The sequence below is a fragment of the Phalacrocorax carbo genome, chromosome 1, assembly GCF_963921805.1.
Source record: "Phalacrocorax carbo chromosome 1, bPhaCar2.1, whole genome shotgun sequence".
Classification (NCBI taxonomy): domain Eukaryota; kingdom Metazoa; phylum Chordata; class Aves; order Suliformes; family Phalacrocoracidae; genus Phalacrocorax; species Phalacrocorax carbo.
The window spans coordinates 137,710,709-137,728,641 of NC_087513.1; the positions used below are offsets into that span (position 1 = coordinate 137,710,709).

Below are 17,933 nucleotides of genomic sequence, written 5' to 3' on the forward strand. Positions count from 1 at the left end.
TATGTTCTTCTTCCATGTTTGAAAGAAGTGTATCATTCCTCTTTATACAATTTAAAATTGTATAAATTTAATTTTTTTTTTTTTAAATAAAAAACCCACACAGGCGACCTGTGAGCTGTGAGTACCTCTCTAATTTTGTGTAAATTCAGAACTCAAACTCCCTCTAAAGTCTAAATTCCCTAGCTGTTCCTATTTCCCATACATCAACTTAAATTTTGGCTGAATCTGGTGTAAGCTAATTGGCTGACCAACTTGGGTTGTGACAGCAGGGAACAGTTTACAGACAAAATTTGCTACTGTGGGCACTGGGGACACAATGGCATAGACCTGTTGAATCTCCGATCTCAATCCAAGTTCAGCCATAAGTGTGAACGATAACACAGATATAGTTAGTTTTTACTCAATTAACATGGCACATGAGACTTTCTTACCTGTATATACCACTCTTCTGGTAGGTAATATAAGTAAGAGACAGAACGAGCCATTAAAGGACTCCCAAACTATTTAACTGAATAGCATCCGGGTCCTTCACACTAATACTTTCTCTTCAATATAAAATGGCAGTTTTGAAGTATTTACACAAACGTATGGTGATAGATGCTCAGTGTTAAACAAAGCAGATCAGGGAGGTGGTTTACAACTATTCTCTTAATAGCATCTCTTAGGCTTCCTGACAGCATCTAAAATAGTGTTTGCACTGTCTGACATGGCTGGAGAACCTCAATAACTTTATCTACTCTATCCATTAACAACAAAAACTGGGAGACAGACTTGGCACAGGTTACAGTGTTCGGGTTAAGGACTTCACCAGAAGTCATTTAGGTATTATAACTCATTAAAATTGTGCTCAAAAGCTGCTATTGTGTCACCTGTGACACAAAAATGCTTGTCAGAAAAGCAGTCATTAATATCTCTAATTTTTTCTCCTGCAAGGAAAGGCTGCAATTGAGTTTCACTGTTTATGGCTATTTCTGTTGGTTTAGAATTGTTCTTTCTAGACTGTTTTGTTTTTTTTTTAAAAAAAAAAAAAAAAAAGAAGTCTGGCCAATGTTACATAGATTTAAGTTGTACGTCCTGCACTCCTGCAGATCCATTAAAAAAATTCAGTCTTGCTTTATAAACCATCTTGACACGAGATCATAACATAAACCATTTTCAAGATGGCTGAATAAAGCTGACTGGCATGTGGCAGAATGTAGTAACTTGTACGACAAATTTGATATAACCTCATTTAAAAATGTTAAAAAACTTTCAAAAGTTTAAAAACTTTTAAAAAATCCTTTAGATATGAGTAAAGTTCTACTGTCACTCTCAATCTGTTTCAGAAATACCAAACCTGAAATCTTAAAATATTAAGAAGAATCTTAACATTTCCACTGCCTGCACCGAACCACTTCAGTTCACATGGACTTCTTCAGGGCATTCAGAAACCATATTGTCCAAAGTCTTCTTGTGGGTTTTATTCCATGAGTTACCAGGCCGTTCCCAGGGATGAAAAGGAGCCTGGTTATTTCCCAACAAGCTTGATACTGTGTGCCATTTCCTGAATGAGCATGTCAGTCCTTGGCCACCACACAAATCATCTAGTCAGGACAGGCTATTTTTATAGTTCCCAGATGGTCTTTATGTACTTTCATGCATGACATGAGCTTCACAGGATACAATCACTCTGGCGACCTTGGTACATGTGAAACTGTTCTCTCCAAGCAAAGAAAGGTAGGAGCTGTGTCGTGCACACGGGTACATCTATTTTTAGTTATGTCATGCACTTTAGCTATCACTGCATCATTTTATTTTCACAATGTACCTTGGCATTTGTCATTGGCAGGAGTTCAATTTTTGTCATAAAAAATATACTGTCTCCAGTTTCAGTTCATTCTAGTTATCTGCTGCTTCCAAAGGGAAATCTGACAAGCCATTTGCATTCAGGAGTCGATTGGTACTTTTGACCCCACTCCATATTTCAACAGCGAACTCTCAGCATTATTACCCATTTCTGAAATTATATTGGAGATACTACTGACATTCAGCATTGCTGAATAAACTCTTCCAAAAGATTCCCTTGAGGCTGTCTTCACATATTCTTGGAACTAGCAAGAAAAAAAGTCCAGATTCAAATATTTTGACCTCACCATTATTAAAACTATATGACTGAAACATAACAACCGTAACTACCTCTAGGAAACCCAAAAGAAACCATGCTACTAATTACATTCCTTTCTGAGGATAAGTAGTTACTGATACACACTGCTGCTTAACAAAAAGGGTAGTTTACCACCTGCACAGGAATTCACATCAAGGGACATAAATGGTGTTAGTCCATGCAACAATCCAACAGTTTTGATGCAGTCAAGATGGTCACAGCCTCTGAAGCCTCCTTTCACACTGCTGAGACCCTAAAGCATAGCGAAGCATGACTGCAGTTTGGGAGACCACAGAGGAGGTGGACCCTGTTGCACAAAAGTAGAGATGGCTGTTTGTTTGCCCAAGAATATTAGTTATGGGGGAAGAATTTGGAAAGTGTCCCTGGTGCTTCAACTGCCCTTTTTGGCTCATTATTGTGTAGCTCCGGGCCATAACTGAAACCAAACTACATGTCAATGAGGGGTATTGACACCTAACAGAAAAGGCTTGCGGACTTGCACTTCTAACTAAGACAGCAAATAACAACTTCTGTATGACAAGTATTCCATGCACTTGCTAGACTGGTTTTCATATTCTGCTCCACTTCTGGGTACTACATCAACTTAAAGAAAAGCTGTTCATGATGATGATGATGAACAGCATGTTGTTTTCAAATAGGTTTATAAATAGAAGATGAGAAACATTTTATAGAGCTGCAAATATAACGAAAAAGTGACAGTACGCACAAAGCCACAGGACATAAAACAGAAGAGATGTAATGTGCCTTTCTTCTCTCACTTGGAACAACTTCATAATTTTAGTACAGTGGTATAGCAAAATTCACCAAGGAACTTTGTTTTCTTTCTCCATTAGGGACTCAAGGGAAAACTCTACTCTGAGTGCCTGAAGTTCAAATTACACCTTCTAGTATTAAACTCCTTGCTCTACTTTGACAGAGAATTGACATCTTCCTTCCTCATGTTCAAAACTCTCTCCAGTTTTAAGAGCAAGTCTGGTACTCAATACAGTCACACAATAATCTCTCTGACCTCAAAACTAAGGTAAATAAATGTCCCTGAACAAACTAAAAGAAGAAACGCCATTCTTGGATAGCTGAATTGTGCCCGTAAGGATGGCAATAGACTATTATTGGAACTGTAGAAACATTTTTTGGTTGGTTGGCTGGCAGAATGAAGTATGTGCCCCAGACGTGCTCTAGGCATAGCCCAACTTGCAGCCTGGAAGGACACGTGGGTCTCTCTCCAGAGCATCGCCCTTCCTCCTGAGCTCTCAGATGCTTTGGACAGAAGTCTACATGGAAGAACCCCGGTGTGCAGCACCAGGAGGGCCCCCCCTGCTCTCTAACTGTGGGAGCAGGCTCCACCAGACCTGCCTGCTGGGCAAGGCACTGTGACAACCCTCCAGCCCATACTGGCTGTGGGTCAGCATCCTAGGGCCCCATGTCTCACCCCTCAGCTGGTAAGTCTGAGTGCTGCATTAGATACCACTTTAATATGAACAGCAGCAACTGATAAAAACAAATGCATAAAAATCAGGATGTCTGGCTCTCAAGTCTGGCTCCATCGCAGATTTGTTTTGTGACCTTGATTTACACCTGAAAAGGGGTGTTTTCTCAGCTTCAGTCAGCAAGAGGTAAGGTGGCTTCAGTAGGCAAATGACAAAATGGAGGTATCATCTGGCAGCAGAAAAGACTCCTACCATGGCCCTCTCCACTACAGCACCAGTCCTGCCACTGAAAATGTCTCTGCCATATATGGATGCAGTGCAGAGGCAGAAATGCAGGTGTAACTCCCATCTTCAATTAAAGCGAAAAATTTTGTGATATATTGAGAGAGCTATGCACACACTGAATTATTTTTCTCTGCTCCGCTAGAGAGAAAAATGTCTTTTTAGAAAGAATTTCACTAGTGTTCTACAATCTCTCTTTACCTATCAGCTTAAATAATGTAGTTTGACCATCCTTACAAGTGAGTCAGATGGTAAATAGAGTTCATGGTAAATCCAGCGATTAATTACAAATTGTTGAAGTCTGTTTAAATTACCTGAAATACATGTGTTAGAGAGACACATACTTGTTTTCATATCCTACACAACCCCCCTTGCCTTAAAAGCTCGGAACTATTCAAAAATTTAGTAACAGCCACCTGCACCCATAGAGAAAAACAGTATTATCCAGAGATAAAATCCTTTACTGTGAAGTCTTATGTTTTCTCTTGTATAATCCCAAAGCCATTTTTGTGCCAGAGAGAGAAAAATGTTTGTGTTTCTGAAAATTACTACATTTATTTGGAACCACAACGTGCTTGTGAATAAAGCCATCATTTGAACACTGAAATGAAGAGAAATTATTTCAAGCTTGCTCCATATTGCCCTAATGAAGTATGTGTTACAATACAAAATAAATAGAGAAACTAGGAAGTTTAAGCTGAAGACTGATTCCTGATGATTAAATTTGATTCTCAATTCCAACTTCGCAACCCGGGGAAATACAACTTAACCTTTTTGCTTACAGCCCACAGTAAAGTGCTTTATAACAGTTCACTTAGGATTCATCCACCTCACTAGTGTTTCATGGTAATTAGCTGGACAAAATCTACAGGAAAAAAAAAAGAAACTAAAACCAAAATGATAATGCAAACCTTAGCAAATGATATAAACCTCCACATACCTTCACTTTAAAAATTCCCTTCAAGATATATCATCACAGTAATAAATCCAACCCTGACTTTGAATTCAAGGTTGACTGAATTTTGTCACACTCACAACCTTTCAGCTTCCTGTTAATTCAAATTATTAATTGGCAGATATCCAGAAGAAGAAGCGAGAGGAAATCTAATTTGTTCATGTACTTAGACAACTAAAAACTCCCTTTACAATTGCTTATCTCCATATTCCCTCTGTTCATCTTCCAGCAAAGTAACAAACTAAAAGCAGAAGCATTTTCTTAGTGGAAGAGAATGAGGTGCTAAAAGTATAACCCATTTTTCAGCAAGTGCAGAAACACACATCCTTGCCTTTTTTGCTCCCCTTGTTTTCATCACTGGTATTAGTAATTAATTTTTAACCGCTGCACAACATGGCAAGTCCCTTTGGCAGGGGATGCAAAGGCAAAGCCTCTTTCCCAAAGACATTGCAGTTAAAGCTCTTGACTAAAGCCAGTGGAGTTACTGAAGTAAAGGGTAAGTATTTATGGCTTTCAAGTGAAGCAGGGACATGACAGCGATCCTGCAGTATTTACTGAACATCATCTCTTGCAGGTCTAATGGAGGCCAGTTTACAAGAAGAGAAGGAGGGATGCAGTGGTCTACATGCAAGCGCACAATAGAAAAAGGGTTTCTCCACTTTCTTAGCGTGCTCTTTCTTACGTCACCTCCTACGATTATTTTTGTCTTTTATCGTTTCTTTGTTATGCTTTTAGAATTTCCCTATTTCCCCTCAGGGTTTGGGGTATTCAGAACGAAGGTTATATTTACACTGGGGTGGCTGAAACTTTGCTGTTTTCTATTTCCAAGACACAGTTGACTCAACTTGGCAACATTTACGGTATCTGCTGAAACCAACACCTGACTTCCTCTATACCAAGTAGCATTAATTAAATAACTGACATTTAAAAAAAAGGAAAGGTGATCACTGTCACCTGCCTCTTTCTGGTATCAGTCACTTTTTGCTGCCACAATTGAAAGAGTGAATGGTTAAATCTGGAAATATTTGTAGCATAAAAAAAATACATAAAAATTCAAACTCGGCTGTGCCAGGTTATGTAGGCAGTAGAAAGGCTGGAGATAATAGTAGTACACAGAATCACAGAACCATTTAGGTTGGAAAAGAGGTTTAAGATCATCGAGTCCAAGTGTACAATAATTGTATTCATATGCCCTGCAATTTATTCCTTACTGAAACCCCTCTGAACGCCTGATGGCCAACAGCAGAAAGCCTGGGGTGTTCCGGCTGCCACGGCGGGTGACCCCAGGAGGCTGCAGGCCACTTACGGAGTGGGAGAACTCCACCGCGGGGGAGCTCAGCCATAGTTGGGCAGAATTAGCCCAGCACCGTAGCCCTGCTGGCAAGGTTTTGTACTTCTTGCTCTAGGGCCTGCAAAACAAATGGCATTACGCCTTGGGATTTTATGTATTTCATATTATTCCCAGAGTCAATGGGAATACATTTACTTTGGGAAACCAAAAGTCAACCTGCAGAATTTTTTTTCTTGCACTTCACTGCTATTAAGATGTCTCAAAGGGAAATTAGCTCAGGTCTTCAGGGGCAATGCCCCGATACGCCTTTTTGCAGTGTTGTTGCCGTAGAGAGTTACGAACAGCTGTAATTGACCGAAACTTATTCAACCATTCAACTGTTGCACAGGGAGGGCAGGTTACACCTGCCTGTCTTTTGTCAGTACGGACTCTGGCTAATAGTCAAATATGCAGTAAACAGTCGCTTGTTACCATGTGCAACAGCACCAGTCTCAGTATACAATGAACATACTCATGTCTGAAAGATATCTGAGCTACAAGCTATGCTGTTACTTTCCAGAATCTGCACGCAGATTAGAAGGCATAATTTAGCCTTTAACATAATCAAATACCCTTTAAACATGAGGGGAATTAGGAGTTTATTTTGGTAGGTTCAACACCCAATTCTAACATTTCAAAAGACAGTGCACCATTAAGCAAAGCATGCAAAACCTCATTTTTCAATTGCTCCCCCTTCCCAAATCTTTATGTATTCAGCAATACTTTCACTGTTCTGCCAGTTCCAGTCAGTCGTCGTTTAAACTGACTTGGAAAAAACGATGCATCCTGTCATCCCTTCCCCAAGCCCTGGGGTGCTGCAAAATCCAGTCACATCTGCACCACATACAGTAAGTAACCACATCTTGTTTTTAAGTTTTGACCACATCCTTTTACCTCCATTTCAGCTTGGTGGGCCTAATTTAAGTAGTGGTTTACTAATTAGATGAAAAAGCATTAAAAATGTCTGCAAAACCAATCAGGAATCAAGTCCCAGTGGCTATTTTGCCTTCAATGGGGCAATTTCCTTAGCTGCCAGATCAAAGGTACTGCAGATGGCACAGACGCAAACAGCAGAATTAAAACTTCAGCATTACAGACAATCAAATGCCTCTGATGAGCAAACCAAATCTAATAATTACAACTTTTATAAAAGGCATAGGAAGTAAGAGATTCCTAAGAATTCTACTGACAGTCCAGTTCCTTATTGCTCCCAGGTCTGTTTACTTAACATTTACTGTACCCATCGGGTATAACACAAGTAGGACTGGGGAGAGCATAACATTGACTGTTTTTATTCCAATACTGGACTGAAAAGCCTATTAAATTATGGGAGATTACACACCATCCACAAGGAAATCACTGTCGTTTTCAACTGATAAATTGAAATTACATGGGGAAAAAAGGTCTCTGTGCTTTTAAAGCAATGACTAAATAACTTTTTCTATCTTGTCTGTGATACATAGGAAAAAGACATAATTTCTAAGGGCAGAATGTAATTTGTATGTGCTATAGCCGTTAAAAACTCTACATGATAACCAAAATCTACTCTGCATTGTACAAAACAAAACTAAGAGTGGCTAAATTAATAGAACTATTCAGATGACAAGATACAGCATACAATAAATTGTCATTGGTTTTAGTTGGGTTTTGTTTTTAGGCTCAGATACTACAAAATACAGGAGCAGGAAAATGTGATCACAGATCCATGAATGTATTTGTTTTATCGGTTCAGTTCTAGTTTAAAGAAGTTTAAATGAGCTTTGATAATGAAAGGCGACGGGACCAGATCAAATGGCGCAAGTGATTTGATTAGCTCCACGCTAACCATCATGGGTAGATTTAATTTAGAACGGAGCGATCACGTCTGACTGTGGTAAACAGCTCAGCATTTGCCTTCCAAGGTAACACCTTCATAGGAGAAAGATCAAAATTTGCTGTCTTCACAAAGTTTTTAGCTAAATCCCCCAGTTCAAGCCTCTGGTAACTTCTCAAGACAAATAACTACAGTAAAGAGAACAATGCAAGTTTCTAGAACACCAAGAAATCACTTGAAGTATAAAATCTGCTGTGTAAACTCTCTCTAAATCTACTGAGTATCATTAAAATTATGTAAACAAGCCCTGGAGCTGAGTTTAGCAGTCAACTAGAGCAACTGGGACAAAGCCACAGCAAAAACCATATACCTAAAATATTTCATCAACATATCAACTCCAGTAGTAACAAACATGCTGCAGAACCAGAAATTCAATTTCCTACAGCCCTACAAAAACAAGGCCACTCCTATTTTGCTCTCTTTCAAAGGGATATGCAATTCTTCCACTGCATAGCACAAGGGTTTAAATCAATACAAATGCAATCTCATTTGTTTCCAATATATTTGTGTCAAAACTTTAGGAACACAAAACATAATATAATAATGCAGACCATTACCTAGCAATGAGTTCTTAATATTCACTCTCCTGTGAAATCCTAAACCAAAACTGACTTAAGAGCCAAGAGAATAACATATGCAAAGAGGCTAGACTTCAGAAAACCTCCAGCAAAGTTAAGATACTCTTTACTCACAGCACTACCTGGAAGGTGAGAGAAGACTGATTACAGGACGGGCGACCAGAGTAAGAAGAGAGAGCTCTGAGAGACATGGCACCGTGAAAGCTTTGGGGAATGACTGAAATAAGCACCGCAAGAGAAATGAAAATTTGATGTAAGGAGATTTTGTAGATTCTCAAAACATGCACATTGATGGAAAAGTTAATATAAAGGAAAGAAAGAAGGTTGGTTTATAGAAAAAGGGAAAACAGTTGGCAAATTTGGATTTATACCTATCACAAAATGGGTAATTGGCAATAATAACAGGCTTAATCTACCTCAGATAGATACCAAGTTTTCCCTCATTTTTGGATTTTGGCCGCACTAGCTCATCAAGCATCTACGGAGTTGAGAAACCCAGAGGATCCCTAGGCTCCAGTCTCCCTGCTGGAGTTGTAAGACCATTCTTTCCTCCCCTTCCACTCAACCTCCCTGATCCAACTGCTTATACTTATCCCCTTCCCTATCCCTGGGAGCACAGTGTTCAGATCCATGTCACCACAGATAGCTTGCTTCCCTGACTTTTGCTGGTCTGACCTTGGGTTATTTTATTTAAAACTGATCTTGTTACTTTTTTTCTTTAATAGTCTTTGCAGTTTTAGACACCTACTTACAGGGAGGATTTTCACTCTTTGAGCTTACAAAGATTGTATGTATTAACAGACTTCCAAGACATTATGTAATTAGGATGAATTCAAAATATTTGGGCTTACTCTTAAGCAGATAATTTGCAAAGATCTGTTAGTATCTAGAGAGAAATCAAATGCATACACAAAAAGGGAAAACAGCTTTTCCAGTTTACTGCTAAGCAGAGATTTCTCAACTCAAGTTGTTCAAACTGAATCATCCCACTGTGATTAATAGTTTGACATAAAGCTAGAGTTGTTTAAAAGAAGGAAATGAACAAAAATATTGGAATGATATTGTATAATCTGGAAAGGTTTGAAGTAATCTTTTGGGAAAACATGGCTGGAAAAACCTCCTGGCATATCAGATACCACGTTTAACCTTAGCCATATTTTGTCACAGCTGAACTTTTGGCTCAAAAAATAAAGATTTTGCAATTTTACACTGGCAGTGTAAAATGAGGATATTGTGCTAAAACCTAAAGTAATACTTTCAAAACATGTGATTAATTTATATTTGAGGTGAAATTTTGAAGCAAATCATTAAGCCTCAAATGACCAAAGATATTTAATACCTGTGTTCATGGCATGGAATCACATAATTAACAAGGAGACACAGTTTCATTTAAGGCCAAATTACAATGTTTATTTAAAAAGGTACACTACACCCTTCTTTTGTGCCAGTAAAAGGATTATTGTTTTTGCATGGTGATGCTCAATTTTTAATATAAAGGAAAAGACTCATCTCAATGTTAAAGCGTATCCATGTCAAACCTCTTTTGCAACAAACTTCATAACTTGAAAGCTTAAAGGACAAATAAGCATATTTTCTGCATTTCATTTCGCTACAGACATAAGAAGATATTCTAATATTAAGCAAGTCTTAACATTAAACTTAATACTAAGGCAAGATGATTAACATGTTTAAAGTCTAGTTTGAGTTATATGGGCCATATGCTTCAATTCCTGTACAAAAGCCAGCAGCTACACTTGAATTACACCAAGATTTCTCCAAACTAATTTTGTTTTCCTATCAGTGTTGAGCAGAAGAGTCAAAACCAGCAGCATCATCCTCAAGCTAAAATAACAGAAGCACCCTTTGACTGCTCAGGATGTATTTACATACCATTTTGAAGAAACTACTTGCTATACCTTGCTCTGGAACAGTATTTCTGAACTAGCAGTCCAGAAACTGCCATTAACTACTATGGTAGGAATACTTCTTAAGACAGATTGCTGTTTTTCTAATCTTGTCAGCTACACTTAATGGGACATATTCTGAACAGGCGTTTTTAGATAAACCAGCTAAACCACAAGTTTGCCTTAATGCCTTTTGCAATTACAAAAGGAAAAATTGTTTGGTAAAGGCAAAAGTACACTAAGAAGCTGTAAAATACTACTGCAAACACATTGCAAGTTGATCTTTCACGTACTATACATTTATCATAATTGTCTATCTAGACAAAGGTTATTACATGTGTTATATACTATGTATATAATTTAAAGATCATAGATAGTTAATAAATAGTGTCAATAGTTCAGCATAGAAGTAAAAGTAGTATTTCATTTGCAGGCCAGTTGCAGTTCTGTGTGGGAATAAGATATGTGATGTGGCTAATCTATTAAGGCGGCTCTCAAACAGTAACCTAAAGGGAAGCTTTAATTGTTCTTTTTTTTAGTATCTTCCACATAGCTAACCTCAGGTTTTGCTTGGCACTTTATATTTCAATGAAGAGAGAAAATGCCTAGCCAGTCTTGGACTCACTGAAATCAGTTTACTGCCAGTGTCCTCAGACCAGCTATTACTAATAAGGACAGGTATAGATCACTGCAGTACTAACTCTTCAAAACATGGTATCGTTGCCTTTTTGTTTATGAAGAATTCCCTGAGTTAGACTGGCATCTTTCCTATGTTGTAGAGAATCAAAAAGATCTTATACTTTTAAAATTAATTTTACAATGTTGAATGTAATAATTCTTTAAACATACAAACTAGGGAAAAAAAAGTGGGGTTTTTTTTCCCTATTTTCTATCAAGGAATGTGAAAATGATTACAATGAATCATTATATCCAGAGACCTTGATTAAGGGAGAACTGAGTAGGGACTAGAGCGAAATTATTTTACATTTCCTTGATCAGAGATATCCAATCATGCTACAGAAGGCGGCTCCTATGAGCCTTTATTCTGTTTATTAGGAGTGGAAGTAGGCTAGATAAAAGGGAAATTAATTTGTGCACGCATCAGTTGAACTAAACTTATTTAAACTGATTTAAGTTGACGATAAACACAATTCATGTTACAGAGGTTTGGGATGCTTGCTAATTTACATTGTAGCTCAGAGAGTAACCAATAAAAAAAATCAACTGTCTGAGATATAACAAAAATTACAAAACCACTTTATCACAACAGATACATTGCTTTTAAGAGTGTCTTTCCTGTTTCCCATACATTTTCTGAGTAGGTTACAGCCATATTAACCCAATCTCCTGAACCATTTACTGGGAGAAGACACAGCGCTACACAACCCTGGGAAGCCATCTCACATGTGAAGGTCCGAACGCAATATGGATTATTCAAAGGGAACGGGCTTTGCCCAAGTCAATACAAAGACTGTTTTGAGACATACTGCACAAATGGTTGCACTGATGTAAAACTGGGTGTGCTGCAGCTGTTTGCCTCTGCTCCTTAACTGGAGTTTACTGTCCCTCATAGCTGAACCAGAGCAAAAGACTCTCTGATCTCTCCTTGCATTCTTTAAAGTTAGAACATCCCAGTACATTTTAACAGACTTCAGCAAGAGCTGTCTGGAGACAGACTTTGTGCTGAAACAGTCAGGGAACTCAAGTGCGCTGCTCTTTCAGTTCAGACACGGGCTCTGTAACAGCTTAAAACACCACAGCTTTTTCTGTGGTGATAATTCACCCTCCAACTATACCATTACAACTTTACCAAGTCAGAGTAATCACATTTATGAAAGAAAAGCTTGGGCCAAGGTACTCCATTACAAAGCCAAGTGTGAACCTATGACCTCGTGTATAAGTAAAAATGTAGTATCAGTGATGACATTCTTGTAATTCTGTTTTAATTAATTATACCTGAAACCTCAGCAGTTCTTACTGAAGAACTACGTCTTAACTCTCAGTATTACAGATAAGTAGACTTTTGGAAAAAAAGAATTCTATTTCTTTTTTCTTACAGCATTCACAGTGAAGATTAGACAGTAAAATATCAACTGAAAATGCTCACAGGCTGCCTGAAGATGGAAATTCTTCTGAAATTAACTGATGTTAACCTGTATACTGGGCATAGATCTTTAGCACGTACTATCTATATAATAGTATGATTATCCATAAATTTTATTCATGTTCCATTAAATCAAAGCAGTTCTGTGATTCTGTGATTCAGGTAGGAACAGCTCATACAAATACATAAATAGCAATATGGATCCTATACGTCTCCAAGGTTTAATTTATAGAGAAACAACTTCTTGGAAGAAAATTTTATTACACATTCTGCTGCTGTGTGGGATGACTGCATGAGATATTTAGGAGTATGTTTAACTAGACTGCCTGTAGTAATTCCATTTCTACAGCATAATGTGATAAAAGAATTTAGTTTAAAACAAAAGCTTCAAGTCAACCAACCTTTAAAAAGCAGAAAATCCTATTTTTCTTCAGAGAAAAACTGTCCTAATTCTGTTTGGGAAGCAGCAGATTTACTGCACGTGCATAGTTGCTCGTTACAGGTAGTCTGCAGAAGACACTGCCTCTGGAACATGCTACGCACACAGTGTTTGCACAGTACGTGTACAAGGACATACCTGGGTTTTCCAAGAGTGCCACAGCCTAAGCAGAATTCACTGACCCAGGCAAACTTCTGCAGTTCTGCCCAGAGAGGTTAAGCAGACTTCAGGTGGATGAAGAAGAACTGTTTACCTGCATGAAGTCTCTGCTGAGCGAAGTTACGGGAGCAGTTTCATGCAAGGCAGAGCTCTGCGCCTACCCACCCTGTGGCAGGTGCTATGCTCCTAGAGGTATGCACCTTTCACTTAATCTGGCACTCCAGGTAAGGTAAATGTACACTTATTAACAATTACAACAAAAATTGTCTTCCTCCACTCTGCATTTCTATTACTGGTACTTTCAAGTAACTGGCACAGTGAATGTGGTACCCTAACATGCTCTACAAATCAAAGGGCAGAGAGTACAGGGCAGTCACAGCCCAGTCCTTAAAGGGCTGAATTATGCCTCAAATAATCACCAGTTTAGCTTAAAAACCAAAGGATAATGCATTTTACCATCTTATTTTGGAATGCTAGCATCCTCAAGACTCTCTTCACTATCATCAAAAACCTTCCTTGGAACCTTAGCTATATTAAAGAAAAAAGATTTTTTAAAAAGAGAAATAATCTTATTCCACTAGCAGTAGTTTAAAATGCTACCGTACAAAAGGAAGGCTCAAAGCGAGTATCTCAGAAGTTGGCCATGACTGGAATAGTACTTTCCTCATCTCTCCAGAACAACATAAAGGCATAAAAATTGTTACCTAATATACAAGTTCATGTTCCAGCTAGATAGACTTTATTCTGACTTGGCTGAAAGGCCAAAAAATACCGATTAAGTAATATTTCATGAATAAAACCTGAGTTCAGTACCTATGATTCACCAAGTAGCAAGAAAAGTGTCAGGGAATATATGAATAAAACTCTGCTTTAGCCTTGGAACAGCTGCAAATTTAAAGAATGTTTATTTTTATGCCATTTCAAAATATGCCTATTTTAAAAAATATTATGACAACTGTTCACTATTTTTCAGTGAACAGACACAATGCCATGTGACTTTTAAGAATAACAACACACATTAAAAAAGAAACAACTCAGAAATTAATTCAAATAGGAAATTTTGGGCTAAAGACAACAAACAAGAAAGCAGAGGGCCTCCAACCTCTGATTCATGTTTTAAAAGAATACATGCAAAAAGACCCAAACAACAAACATATATCTTCTCTGTAAGTAGAAAAAAAGCATCTTTACAAATAAGGAGGCCATTAGTAACCAAAATGAATGTTAAAAGACAACTTCAAATTAGCATACCCAGATAATTTGTGCCTTAGAGGCCTAAAAGTGTTTGCACGAATATCATTTCAATGATGCTATTTTTCGATGCATTTTGGAACACCAGAGAAATGCAGTAAGACTGCTAGCACTTTCTGCCAATATTTGAAGATAGTAAGCGGTATGATCTCAGTAATTATAGAGCTCTAAACCGTTATTAATCTCAGGCAAAATAACCAGAAAACTGATAAAGGATAAATTCACTAGGAAATGACCGAATAAAACGGATGGCAGCCAACACCATTTTAGAGAAACTTGGTCAGATTTAATCATCTGATACAGTTACGAACTGCGGTCAAAAGAAGTTACTCCATAAATGAAACACCCAGACTTTTGAACAGCATTTAGCTTACAGCCACACAACATTCAGAGTAAGAAGTTATTATCAGTATCATCAAATGTGATTAAGATATAGATATAATATAGTAGCTGTTAACAGGAAATAATAATTGAAGAAGAGTGCTCTACATTACTTCAATAAAGTCACCCAGTACTAGCTCAATATTATCTGAGGGTATCATCAGCAATACAAAAATAAATATTGTTGATAGTAGTTATGGCTCAAAAAAATGTCAGATTGGTTAATAAAGGTAGCAGAGTGATTATTCAAAGTAATATAGATTGCTTTGTAAGATGGGGATGGTGTATTACAGCCAAGTGGACTTACGTAGCAAGCAAGCAGGAAAGAATGCAGGCAATACCCAGAAAACGGTGCATAGAAACCAAGGACTTACAAAATAAATACAATTGTCATGGTACAGAAACAATTCAGTACAAATTCCAGTGAAACCCTATGACAAAAAGGAATAATAAAACCCCCACGCATATAAGTGCGTAAGACCAGAGACACTACTTTTGTTCACAGCATTAGTGATACTGGAATAGTGATACAGCCGTACGGCCCCCACACTGATTTCCCAAGATGGCAAAGATCTTGGTTTTTCTTGATGCCTTCTCCATAATTCACCAAAAAAGGGGGAAGAATTCTGTACCTCCTTAAGATGTTAACCAGAATGCCCCACATGCAGATATTAGCACAGCATAGGACTGAGAAAGTCGTGTGAAAAGAGCACAGCAGCAATCTGAAAAGGCTGGAGAGTATCAGTAGTTACATGAACACAGAAACAGTCTCTGTTCCATTCCAGGCACGTAAGGGAGCTCAGGCCTCATGTTAGTGACTGGGCAGTACTAACAGTGGTGTAGGTACAGTGGTAAGACAGATCTTACCACTTATGTGTTTTGGGGTGATTTCCTACCATAGCAATTACTTCACACTGAAGCCACTTAAAGAATTGTACAGTACTTCTTTGCTTTGCTACACTGTGGCTCTTCAACCTGTAGCTTAAAGAACAACCCTGAATAAATGCAGACTTTTTGTCAAACGTCTCCATTTGAGAGAGCTGGACTGCTGTAGCCTTAAATGACAACAGCGGTAGACATACATCATCACGTGTACATGTAGGAACTAACTGCATGTGTGGCTTCACCAGGGAAAAACCTGAAAGGCAGTTGGATACGAAACTGCATAGCCAAGGTAAGCTCTTGTTTGGCGATTCCTTTTGGCTTACCTGGTCGTGAGACCCTTGAGCTGCTGAATGCTGCTCCTCGCAGGCTGCTGTCAAGAGTCTGGGGGTTTGAGTTACCATGGAGATCACCGCATCTGACAGCTGAGAGGGCTGCAATGAGAGACAGAGGTACCCGTCAAGCCAGTTTCCATCACCTCATCAAAAGACGAGCATTTGACTCCATTGGCTTTTGGTGTTCACCCAGGTACTAGCTCCCAAATTAGGGGCTCTGGCAGAACTGTAAGGGAAAAAACCCAACACCCATCACAGAAAGAAATAGAGAGGCAAGGGCAAGCCCCAGGGACTCACAGCATTTGAGTGCTTTGCAAAGCTGTGCACTTTTTCAGGAACCTGAAAGAATCCTAATACACCCTGAGCTTGGATCAACAATTTTCAGCCTCTTTGGTCAAGTATAACATCAGCAGGCAATTCATCCAGAACCACCACTGAGCACAGGACTGAAACGCCAGCGTGCTGCCTCAGTACAGCGGGGGGGACACAAAAGTGCTCCCTGAGAAAGCTTCCAGTGGGAATTGATTGAGTGTCACTTCTGTGCAAAAAGAAGTAAGTAGGCCAAAGAAATTACCTTCCTGTATGTTTTTTTGCAGGGAAGTCTAAATGAAAGCATTTATGAAAATCAAACATGAAAGATAGCCTGGCATTCTTCTGCAATAATAAACCTATTTGCAGACTTTTCCATGCCTGCCATCGAACATGATGAGTAAAGCCTTATTTCATATTTCCTCTGCCATTTGACCGCCATGTATCTTGACTAGTTTCCTACTCCTGCATTTCAAGCCTTAAGTCTTATGCTCAGTTTTTTGTCTATATAATCTAATAATTAAATGCTGCAAAGTGAAATGAGATATTCATTGGAGGCTTTTTAAATTAATTACACTCTTCCACACAAATGCCTAACAGCTTTTAAAACTATACATTAAGGATCATTTTATGATATAATCAATTTAATAAATAACATATTTAAACACATCATCAGGAGACACTTTCATAAATCCAGTTCTAATTCTCAGTCTGTAGTACTACAACATGTTCTGGTTTATATCACTGTGAGACAAGTACACCATCTAACCAAATACAAGTACTCACCCGAGAAAGAGTTACACCTATTCTAATCAGAGGTAAATGATGATACAAGGGACAAGAAATTACTATTTAAACATCATAAAGTATTAGCAATATATCAGCTAGAAGTCTGTAGTTTTTCTAAGTTTGCCTGCTGAATGCGTATGAACCTCCATCTACCTGGCTACCTATATAATTACTTATCTAATTCTCAGATGGCATTCTGAGATGACTGTTGTCATCTCTTCATCTTATTTTCAACTTTTCTCCTGTCTCATTTTTCTCTAGAGCATGTTTATACAAAATATAATATACTCAAGAAGCACAACTCTGTATAAACATAAAATCTGAAAATCCAAGCAACAATTAGAGTATTTTTTTGTTACAACTGCTCCACATCTTACGGGAAAAGAGTATTATTATATTAAAATTATCTTTATTCAGTACTCTTGACATCATGCTACGCAACAGTAACTAATGCACACTGAGGTTGGTCTGATGACAAATACCAGGAAAATAACTAGCTCATCTGTGCTGAAGGCTTCTGCAAGATTGATAGAGTTGAAAGCACACTGTAGAATACCAGATACTCATATCTAGCACTGTAGATGGAAGTATTGTTTTTGAAGAAATTGTATTAATACTTTCTGTCATAATTATACTAATAAATTGGTTGAGCCATGTTTTCTTTGTTCTGTTTACAAATCTTTTATACTGGATCACTGGTAGCTTTTATCAGTGACAGGGTCACTTAAAGGCCATTTGCCTTACCATGTTGCTACAGAGCAGGCAGAAGAT

The 17,933-nt window shown here is 38.1% G+C and overlaps 1 protein-coding gene across 4 annotated transcripts in view; it reads right to left on the minus strand.

Annotated features, from left to right (window-relative positions):
* Positions 1–17,933, minus strand: part of TBL1X (transducin beta like 1 X-linked) — a 200,575-nt gene that overhangs the window by 74,359 nt on the left and 108,283 nt on the right. For all 4 annotated transcript variants that reach the window (XM_064437193.1, XM_064437184.1, XM_064437201.1 and 1 more), the window contains one exon: positions 16,056–16,163. The gene's annotated coding sequence lies outside the window, so the exon portion shown is untranslated. Of the gene's footprint in view, positions 1–16,055; positions 16,164–17,933 lie in introns of those variants that run through there.